The sequence below is a fragment of the Lontra canadensis genome, unplaced genomic scaffold (genome assembly GCF_010015895.1).
Source record: "Lontra canadensis isolate GAN:19392208 unplaced genomic scaffold, GSC_riverotter_1.0 scaffold2, whole genome shotgun sequence".
NCBI classification, from domain to species: domain Eukaryota; kingdom Metazoa; phylum Chordata; class Mammalia; order Carnivora; family Mustelidae; genus Lontra; species Lontra canadensis.
Window position 1 is genome coordinate 4,946,535 of NW_022630996.1, and position 10,606 is coordinate 4,957,140.

Sequence of the window (10,606 nt, forward strand, 5' to 3'; positions counted from 1 at the left end):
TTTTTATAGGGCATCTTTGCTGGTATTTTCCTCCCAGACTATCATGGTTAATACATATTTTTAATGCTCAAAGGTGATTCCTAGGAAGTTCTGTAGTGAATGGAAATGCTAAGAGCTTCCTATCCCTAAAATAACTATGACATCATCTCAGAAGAAAAATAACAAGTCCTCCAGTCACTCTTACAATCAGAGTTGAAGATGTTCTACATTTTCATGGGAACTGGGGCAGTCCCCATGGGCAGGACAGGGTTGATAAGTGCTCCACACCATACTGCCCCTTCCTTTGTCTACTGCATCTTTGTCCTTCTGATCCAGACAGGAGATGTGATGATCCAAAATATGGAACAGATGATCCCCTCATTTACTCTTCCAGGCAAATGCAGTTTTGTCCTCTCACTCTGGTGCTGGATAGTGTTCTCTAAAAACACCTGTATCCCCCAATATTGGAAAGGTGACCTGTGTTCCTGCAAGATGAGCCTCCAGCCTCCAGCCTCCAGCTCTAGATATGGCTGGAGCATCTTCTGGTTCTTGGGCTGCTAGATGTGCCCTGTCATAGATAATAGATTTCTGTTTCTCCATTTATACGAGATTCTGGAATCCCTCACATCAGACCTTTACGCACGAACAAAGGGAAAAAGTCAATATCAAGAATGAGTAAACACTACCACCAATAAAACTTAAACCTTTTAAGAAATCTGAGGAAAAGTGGAAAAGGAATAATGGTATAAGAGTTTAAAGAACATGTTTTCACCTTATACTCTTGTTGAATTAAAATCAGACAGAAAAACTATTTTAAAATGTTGGATTAAAACGAGAGTGGAAAAAAGAAAAAAAGAAATGCCCAATACCCTGAATAAAATCTTAGTCATGCAGAAAGAAAAAAAAATGACAAAACTCTGGGAAAAACAAACAGTGAAACATATCGATTAGTTTTTAAATAACAGGGAAGGTAAAAGGTTTGGAAAATATGGTAGGAAATTTGAAACTTAAAATAACAATAATTCCAGAATGAGAAAGATCAAATACACAAGACAGAGAAAAAAGACAAAATTAACAAAACTTATCTTAGCATCTGGCACATATTAAGTGCTTAATAAATATTTACTAAATAGTTGAATGAAGTAAAAAAAAATCTTCAGGCTGAAAATTTTGAGATCTTTTAAGCAAAACTGAAAAGCAGAAATCAATGCCAACATACATTCTGGAGAAAGTTTTCCAGTGAATTCCTTATAAGTTTACACATTCATACACAGGATTTATATTTAATAATTGTTAAAATCAAGGTCCCTTCATATTTCTTCCCAGGGGTATCGATTAATGAGAAGATAGTGGAGTAATACCTTCAGAGTTTTCAGAAGAGAAGTGTGAAACGCTATTGATCTGTTTCTCAAAAGCCGTTCCCAGCTCCACTCCTTAGCTCCCGGCCAATGTTGAGGTGAGTGGCTAAAAATTGCCCTTCTGGCCTTTGTTAAGTTAAGGATAGAGACCAGGCCTGACTCTGGGTCTTGAGAAGAAAATAGAATTCTGCTGGCAGCACTTCTGAGAAAGCTTTTGGATTTCTATAAAGAGACAGAGATTTGACTGATGTGGCTCTTTGTCCTTTGTCTCACTTTGAAATCCTCCCTTGGACATTGTATAGGGATGTCAATGCCATAAAAAACTTAGTGGCTGAAAACAACACAAATATATTATCTTATGGTTCTGAAGTTGGGTCAGAAGTCCAAAATAGGTCTAAAGTAGGCTTTAAAAAAGTCAAGGTGAGGGGTACCTGGGTGGCACAGTCTGTTAGATGTCTGCCTTTGGCTCAGGTCATGATCTCAGGGTCCTGGGATCGAGTCCTGCATCAGGCTTCCTGCTCAGTGAGGAGTCTGCTTCCCCTCTCCCCGCTCCTCTCTGCTCTCTACCCCCCACCCCCACTCATATTCTCTCTCTCTTTCTCAAATAAATAAATAAAATATTTTTTTAAAAAAATCAAGGTGTAGCAGGGCTGTGTTCCTTGTCTAGGCTCTAGGGAGAAACTGTTCCCTTGTCTTTTCTAGTACAACTTCTAGGGGCCACTGTATTCCTTAACTGATGTTCTCTAAACCCAAAGCCGGTACTGTTGGGTTGAATTCTTTTGCTGACTTTCTTCTGTCTCCCTCTTCCACTCGTGGTAATAGTGGGTCCACCCAGATAACCCAGGATAACCTCTCTACCTCAAAGTCAGGTGATTGGCAATTTTAAATCTATCTGCAAACTTAATTCCCCGTCACTATGTAAACTAACATAACGTCCTGATTCCAGGAATTAGGATGTGGATATTTTGGGGGAACCCCCCCATAATTCTGCCTACCACAGACATGATGGCTTGAAGCATCAGCATCCACATTGGTGACTGAGCCAAATCCAGCAAATATGTACACTTTTTATTACATGAGAAAAATAAACATCTTTAATTATGGGTTTTGTTACCTGTAGCTTCATACATCTATATTGGGTATAGATTCAAACATTATATCCCCAGCGGAGGGCTTACTCTCTTTAAACATCAAGCTGAGGTCATTCTCAGATCTGCAAATTCTTGGAACATTTACCATTCAAGACTGTTTTCCAGCAAGATGCACAACAAGTGTACTCTGAATAATTAAGAGATGAATAAGCAATTTCATTCTTCATTAGGGAGGTTGTGATTGAGAAAAAGTGGTTATAATCAGTGAAACTATCTAAACTTGTAGAATAAATAAAATACAAAACAAAATATAAGCCTGAAAACACTAATGACAACAGGAAAATTCAGTAATTGAGGGTAATTATGGCAACAGAAGTAAAATACTCAATGTAAACATACTAAAAAAAAGTCTTTCTTTTTTAAAGGAGATTTTAACTCCAAATTAGCAGCCTGCAAAATATGAAAGGGAAATAGCAAAGATGCGGCTATCATTGGTGTCAATTTCCTTAATGTCCATCAAAGGAAGTCAATAGTTATTGCTGGCATAATTAGGCAAAAAGAACTTTAATGTTTTAAGATAGTCATGCAAGATTATCTTTAAAATAATGTGTTAACCTTCCTAATCATAGATAAAAGCTAAAAGGAGATGGATATGTTTCATTCATCCAAGGAAACAAAGATAAAAGATCACAAGGAAGCATTAAAATATAGAAGGGATAATTAAAGTGACAGATGTCAAACATAATACAATATCCTAATAAGCATAATATTCCAGAACAATTTCTATGGTAAGTCAGTGGAATAAGTACACTGTGAAATTTCTTCATGCAGCAAGTATCAGGAAGTCTCTTCTACATTTTACAATACACTGAAATGAACTGTTGTCCTTTTCATGTCTAAAAATATTTATATAAATGAGACAGTATTTGGAGAAACTTGACCCTTTTTTCTCAAACGAAAATGGAACTATCAGTGACAGTACAAAATAATAGTTAAAATTAAATATATAATTTTGAAATGTTTAAACCATGGAATTGAAATACATAACACACACACACACACACACACACACACACACACAAAGTGGAAGGAGAAAATTGCTATCCTTTCCCTGTTTCCCACCTCTCCACACCATCAAGGAGAGATGGGAAGATGATGTTGACTTGTCTACAAAGTTGATTAGGCTCTTATAAGCAATAACTTTCAAGCTTCATCTGAGTCATTGTGTAACTAAAGTAGCAATCACAAAAAAGAGCTAAAACTTAGAAATGAGCTCCCCTTTTATTTATTATAAACCCAAAAGGAAGCAGCGTGAAGGTGGGAGATGATTTTTTCTGAATCGTGGTATAGTCACATTCAAATTCAAACAAAATATAGGCTTAAAGACTTTAATCACTTTAAACTGAAACATGAAATTGTTTATTTCCATATTGGAAGATAGAGTATGTTCCTTAACTGAATTACATTCATTCCTTCCATTCGAAGTAGATTAATGATATAGAGACATTTGACATGTAAACTGTTAAATAAAACTAGTGTAAATTACAGAGATTTCCCATATTAACTCTCATTAAATCTCTACTAATACCAATTTCCCTTTTCCTCCCTCCCATAATCTTTTTACTGCCCAGAAGCAGCTTTGCTGACACTGTTCTCCATAATAGTGTAACTACTAATTTTATGACAGTCAAGGTGGGCTTCACTAATTGCTAGATAATTAGGTTTTTCATATTTGCAATTTTGTTCTGTGCTATCTATGAGAATTAATGTTTGGCCTTGTGAGTTGTGTTTTTCTGAATCACCTGTTGGATATAGAAGGGAATACCGGTTGGATATAGAAGGAAAAAACTGGGATATTAATGACTCACATTGGTTATAAGATGAAGAAAGAAAATGGATTTAGTGCTGCCCTGTATGAGTCTCTTAAAGACCCCACAGTAGAGTAAATAATTCAGGATTACTCCCAAAGGAGATTTTATTTTTTATTTTTTAAGAATTTTATTTATTTATTTGTCAGAGAGACAGAAAGACAGAAAGAGAGAGAGAGAGAGAGGGCATGTGCACAAGTGTTGGTGGGGGAGAGGGAGAAGCAGGCTCCCCGCTGAACAAGGAGCCTGATGTGGCACTCAATCCAGGACCTTGTGATCATGACCTGAGCTCAAGGCAGATGCTTAACCAACTGAGCCATCCAGGTGTCCCCCAAAGGAGATTTTATAGACCAGATTAATTTAGTGTAGTGTGTGAAAAAAGAATAGAAAAATGACATATGAATGCTTACGTTTCTTGAGAAGAAAAGCATTCTTTTGCTCAAACTAATCTTTCTACCTAGAGGGGCTTTCTCTCTTTTGTCATCTAGTTACTTCCTGTTTCTTCTTGAAATCTTAGCTCACTGCCCAGAAATAAATCCTCACATCTACAGTCAACTGATTACCAGCAAGCATGTCAAGACCCTTGAAGGAGGAAAGGACAATCTTTTCAACAAGTGGTATGGAAAAAACTAGACATCTACATGCAAAAGACGGATGTTGGACCCTTATCTTACAGTAGATACAAAAACTAACTCAAACTGGATCGAAGACCTAAACTTAAGAGCTAAAAGTCTACAAATCTTGAAAGAAAACAACGGAGAAAATCTTCATGATGTCGGATTTGGCAATGATTTCATAGACACGACACCAAAAGCACAAGAATCAAAACAAAAAACAGAAATTGGACTTCCTCAAAATTAAGAACTTTGTTCTCCAAAGAAGACATACAGACAGTCAATAAGCACAGGAAAAGATGCTCGGCCTCCCTCGTCAGTTAGGGAAATGCCAATTAAAGCCACAATGGACACCACTTCACATTTACTAGGATGGCTAGAATATTAAAAATGGACAATAATGGGGTGCCAGTGGGTTAAGCCTCTGTCTTCATCTCAGGTCATGATCCCAGGGTCCTGGGGTTGAGCCCCGCATCAGACTCTCCGCTCAGCAGGGAGTCTGAACCGTCCCCCACCCCACCCCACCCCACCCCCACTCCCCCACACCCCCTACTCCCCCACACCCCCTACTCCCCCACCCCGCCTCTCTGCCTAATTGTGATCTCTGTCTGTCAAATAAATAAATTAAATCTTTAAAAAAAAAGGACAATAACAATATTGGTGGGGATGTGGAAAAATTGGAACCCTCGTGTATCACTGATAGGAGTGTAAAACAGTGCAGCAGCTGTGGAAAACATTTTGTCAGTTTTCTAAAAAAGTTACACGGAACTACCAACAGCAACTTCCTGCCTAGGTAAATTTCCAAAAGAGTCGAAAGCAGGCACTGGACTAGCTGTTTGTACACTCATGTTCACAGCAGCATTACTCACAACAACCAAAAGGTAGGAACAATCCAAGCATCTGCTGATGAGTGGATAAACCCAAATTGATATACACACAGAACGGAATATTACTCAACCAGAAAAAGGAGACATATTTTGATATATGCTATAAGGATGGACCTTGAAAATATTAATGAGTAGTGAAATAAGTCAGATCCAGATGGACACCTACTATATAATTCTAGTTTTATAAGGTATCTAGAATAGACAAATTCAAAGAGACAGAAAAATAGAATAGAGGCTGTCAGAGGCTGGGAGGGAGGAGAGAGGAAGAAGGGGTTATTGTTTAACAGATAGAGTTTTTGTTGGGGAGGATGAAAAACTGTTTAGATATAGACAGTGGTGGTAATCATACAGAATTGTGAATGTACTTAATGCCACTGAATTGTGCTTAAAATGATAAATATTAAGTTAAATATGTTTTACTATAGTTAAAAAAACACCTCAGCTCACAGATTGCTGTTTCAGGAAAACCTTCTGAAATCCTATTATACTTACAGGGGCTGTGCTTTTCTTTCATCATATTTACCCTTGTTTGTAAATATTTATTTATTTGTGTCATTTTTGAGAATGTCTTTCTCTTCCCCAGGACTGTGGGCTCCGTAATGATTTTCATGTCAGCCTTGGTTACTTATCTCCCATCATTGTGTAGCCCATTGAAATAATTTGGTATAAGAATTTGTATTAGATTAATTTTTCTAGTATTAAAGGAGGACACTAAAATAAAATTGAGTATCACATACATTTCAATTATTTAAATCTTTCGTAGCCACGACATTTGTAAAATTGACGAAGTTTAATAAGTCTATAAAAATAAAATTTAGCAAACGTGGTGTGGCAAGGCCACACACAAACACATATAGAGAAACAAGTCTAATTATTCTATTGTTACATCACATAATTATCCCTGATCAAATTATAGATTGTAGAAAGGATAATTATTCCTAATGGCCTCCAAAAGCCATGATTTTCTTTCATTTGAATTTGGGAGGAATTGAGCGAGGTAGCTAACAAGCAAAAGTCATCTGATTTTCGGTAATTCATTCTGAAGAGGAATAATCACGGCAGATGAAGTTTCCTATGAGAATCTATGTGTCTTGCAACGGGTTTCAAATAACCTAGCAGAGCAGGAAGTATTACAGATTCTCCTATCCGCTGACCAGAATGGCTTTTCACACAACTGCTAATAGTTCAAGAGATGAACAACAGAAAACAGCGAGGTTTGCTCTTCTTTTTCTTTTCTTGTTTTACTAGAAAATTTAAGATTTTAGGAGAGCTTTTTTGGTGAATGCCTTAGATTCTGAACACCCAGAAGAAGATTGACAAAATTTTATTCTGTCAGCATATCTACAAAGCAACTCTCCTTCCAGACACTTTTTCTTTTTTTCCTTTTCTTCCTTCCTTCCTTCCTTCCTCCTTCCTTCCTTCCTTCCTTCCTTCCTTTCTCAGTAGTAGTGAGAGTGGAGAGGATGGTAGATTTTAGTAGGATGGCTACTTAAAATGGGGAATTTCTGTAGTTCACATTAATGTAGTTTACATTAATTATACTGAAGTTATTTTACTCTGTGTCTATCCCTAACTTGATCTGCTTTGTTACTAATAAGTGTATTGTTCAGTTATGTCACTTAGCTTATTTTTCCCAAGGAAAACATTTTCATGTCTTTGTAAATAAATGATTAAGGCTTTAAGACTGTTTTTGTTGAGACTGATAAGTCTGTGTATGATTATGATGTGTGCCTTTCTCTGTGATCTAGGGTTTTTCCATCTGTTAAATGCCATTGAATAATTAAAAAAAAAAAAAGGCTGCTAAGAAACTGGTTGGCAGAGAGACAACATTCAAGCAATAGAAGTTAATATCATAAGATAGAGAATGTTTTTGGTTTTTCCCTCTTAGCAGCTGCCTCAAATATCCTCCTTGGGGAAAGTTGTTTGGTTTTGTTTGGAGGAAATGTGTTGGTTAGCTCTGGGGGGTTGGCGAGGGCGGTATGCCCGCTCAGGTAGGGTAGAAAGCTGCCACCTGCCCCGTCAATCCAGTCTTGTTACTTGTCAAGTTAACTGCCTTGCCCCCAATTTTTTTTCTTGGTCTGAGTATTATATGCATATGTAAATTTGGATATAGGAGTAGGAGCAGAGCTGAACTGCTTTATATAATAAAGGGAGGAGTGTTTAGGGGTTTGTGTTTAATAATTCCTCAAAGAATAATTGGATGGAAATTTCAGAACAGTAATGAGAAGAGAGCGGTCAAGGGAATTGAACTTCCTTTCTTCTCAATAAATGTAGTGGTCAAAGGAGACACAGCAGTCAGCTCCACTACTCGGTGTCTGTGGGCATCCTCAGTGACTGGTGACTGGGAAAAGATGCAGAGGCATCTGTGGCCCATTGCTGGCTGCCTGAGGCTGGGTCCTTCTTCTACCCCAAAAAGAGAAGGTGTATCGCGGTCATAATTATTACTCTCCCTGGGGCAGGACCCTATTCTCTTTTCCAAGAGTCTTGTGGGAAAATCCATGAACAATGATTTCTGTCTTACTTGAGATACTAAGAGATAACTTTCTTTCTAACCTGATAACTGATGCAAAAGCTTAAGCAAACAAGGTTCCTGAAGGAAGTATTGGTAGTATCTTTTTTTTTTTTAAGATTTTATTTATTATTTGACAGAGAGAGAAATAGCAAGAGAGGGAACACAAGCAAAGGGAGTGGGAGAGGAAGAAGCAGGCTTCCTGGCAAGCAGGGAGCCCAATCGATGCGGCACTGGATCCCAGGACCCTGGGATCATGACCTAAGCAGAAGGCAGACGCTTAACGACTGAGCAGGTCAGGCACCCTGCATTGGTAGTATCTTGAAGGAAAGGATGCAATGACCCTGAGTTACTTTTTTTAGATCAAGACTATTGTCTATTAACGAAGCCCTCTGTTCCTTTTTCCAAAGAATGTAAAAATCACCATATAAGTTTGCCTGGAGAGCCATTTTGATTTTCAGATGGAATTTGAGATAGAAGGAAGGGGATCTGGAAATAGAAAAAACACAACAGAACTGGAAGATGTGAGATGTGAGGGAAGATGGAAGGAGAGAGAGACAGAGGCAGAGATTCCAGTGGAAGCCATGTAACTAGTCTTGCTCAGTGTCTGCACGTATAGATAACCTGTAGTCACCTCCAGGTCAAGAAGATTAGTAGACAGGTATGCTTATCTATCTCTTCTTTTTACCAACTTGATATAGATGAGTAGAAGGATCTAGGAAGCTACATTTTTTAAAAGGCAGGTGGGAAAAAACAGCCACTCCTCAAACTTTGAATTACTCCTTGGAAAGGTGATTCCTGTCAGTCAGAAACAACTGCTGAGGACTTTACAAAGGCAAGACAGAAACTTCTACTGTGCAACTAGGAAGTTTGGAGTTTGTTTGAGACTACAGCTAATGTGTCCCTAACGTCCCCTGCTGGTACACGTGGAGAAAACAGATTGATCTGTGGATGCTAGTGTCATAGGATTAGAGAAAGCAGTTATCTGAGTTATATTAAGAGGCCAGGAGATGGAACAAAAGTTTGAATTGGACTCAGGTGAAACCTACAATGGTAGCCACTGCCAAGGGGCTCCTCCTAGAATGTGTATGTTTCAGGGAAGGGAGGTAAAAAAACACGAAAGAACACAAAACACGTCTGCCATGGTCCTGGCTTCTGTAGCTAGTCACGGAGTTTAAATTTATAGTCATCGTGACCTTCTTCCACTTCCCATTCCACTTTTCCCTCTATCTCTACTGGCACCTTAGCAGGACAGAGTTCTTTCTCGGGATGAATCACACCTTCATCCCCAGAGACAGAGACACTGAATCTGTGGGGTCCCAGCTTCACTGGGTTGCTGCAGTTTTGTTACTTAGAAATATCAGACAGAGGAACACATCCCGGGGAATTCTCTGGGTTCCGGGCATAGTCCTGCTTGTGACTATAACGCAGCACCTACAAAATTTCCCTTGGGTCATGGGGGTCATTCACATAAGCTGAGATAATGACCACTCGATGAAAATATGTCAAAATATTTACCCGTTATTGCTTACCTTTTCCCCTCATATTATCCACCTGTATTGGGTGTTTCCTTGTTGGGGGTCTATATTTTTCTAGTTTATACAAGCAATGCTTTTTAACGTCCATGAACTTTTTCTCATTCTTTGAAGTTTGTTTGTTTTGACTTTATTCTCTTCCTAATCAATGAGCACAGTATGTCCTCAGTTTTTTCTAAAAAGAAAAAAGACACTTGGAATTAAATTAATGTCCTTGTCTTTTCCCTGAATTATCTCTGTTCCCCGAAGTCCATATTCTGTTTGATTATCTTGGTCTTTCCTTTTTATATGAAGGCCATTGCACATTTTCCTGGTCAGGAAGCTCCCTGGGGTGGCTCTCGGAGGAAATGTGACTCAGGGATCCAGGACACCAGCACCCAAGGCTTTCCCAGGATGACACAAAAGGTAAGAGAGAGGAGGATCCTGTGTTGGAGATCTGGAGTTTGGGACCAAATCTGGAAGCATCATATGCTTCTGTTCACATTCCTCTCTTCAGAACCAGTCATCTCCCCCCTCTCAACCCAGGGGACCGGGAAATGTCATTTTCCCAGAGTCCCAAGAGGATAACAAAATGGTTTATTAAATCGATAGCATTCTCTTGACCAAGCTGTTTTCTTTTTGAAACCAAATGTCTGCTGATACTCAATTTTCCAACCATGTTTATGAAAAAAAAATGTTATTACCTATAACTGACTCACTTTTTCTTCGAAGTAGTGGCGTTTTCCCTGCATGAGAAGACTGACCCTATGCTCTCTGCTTGTGGGT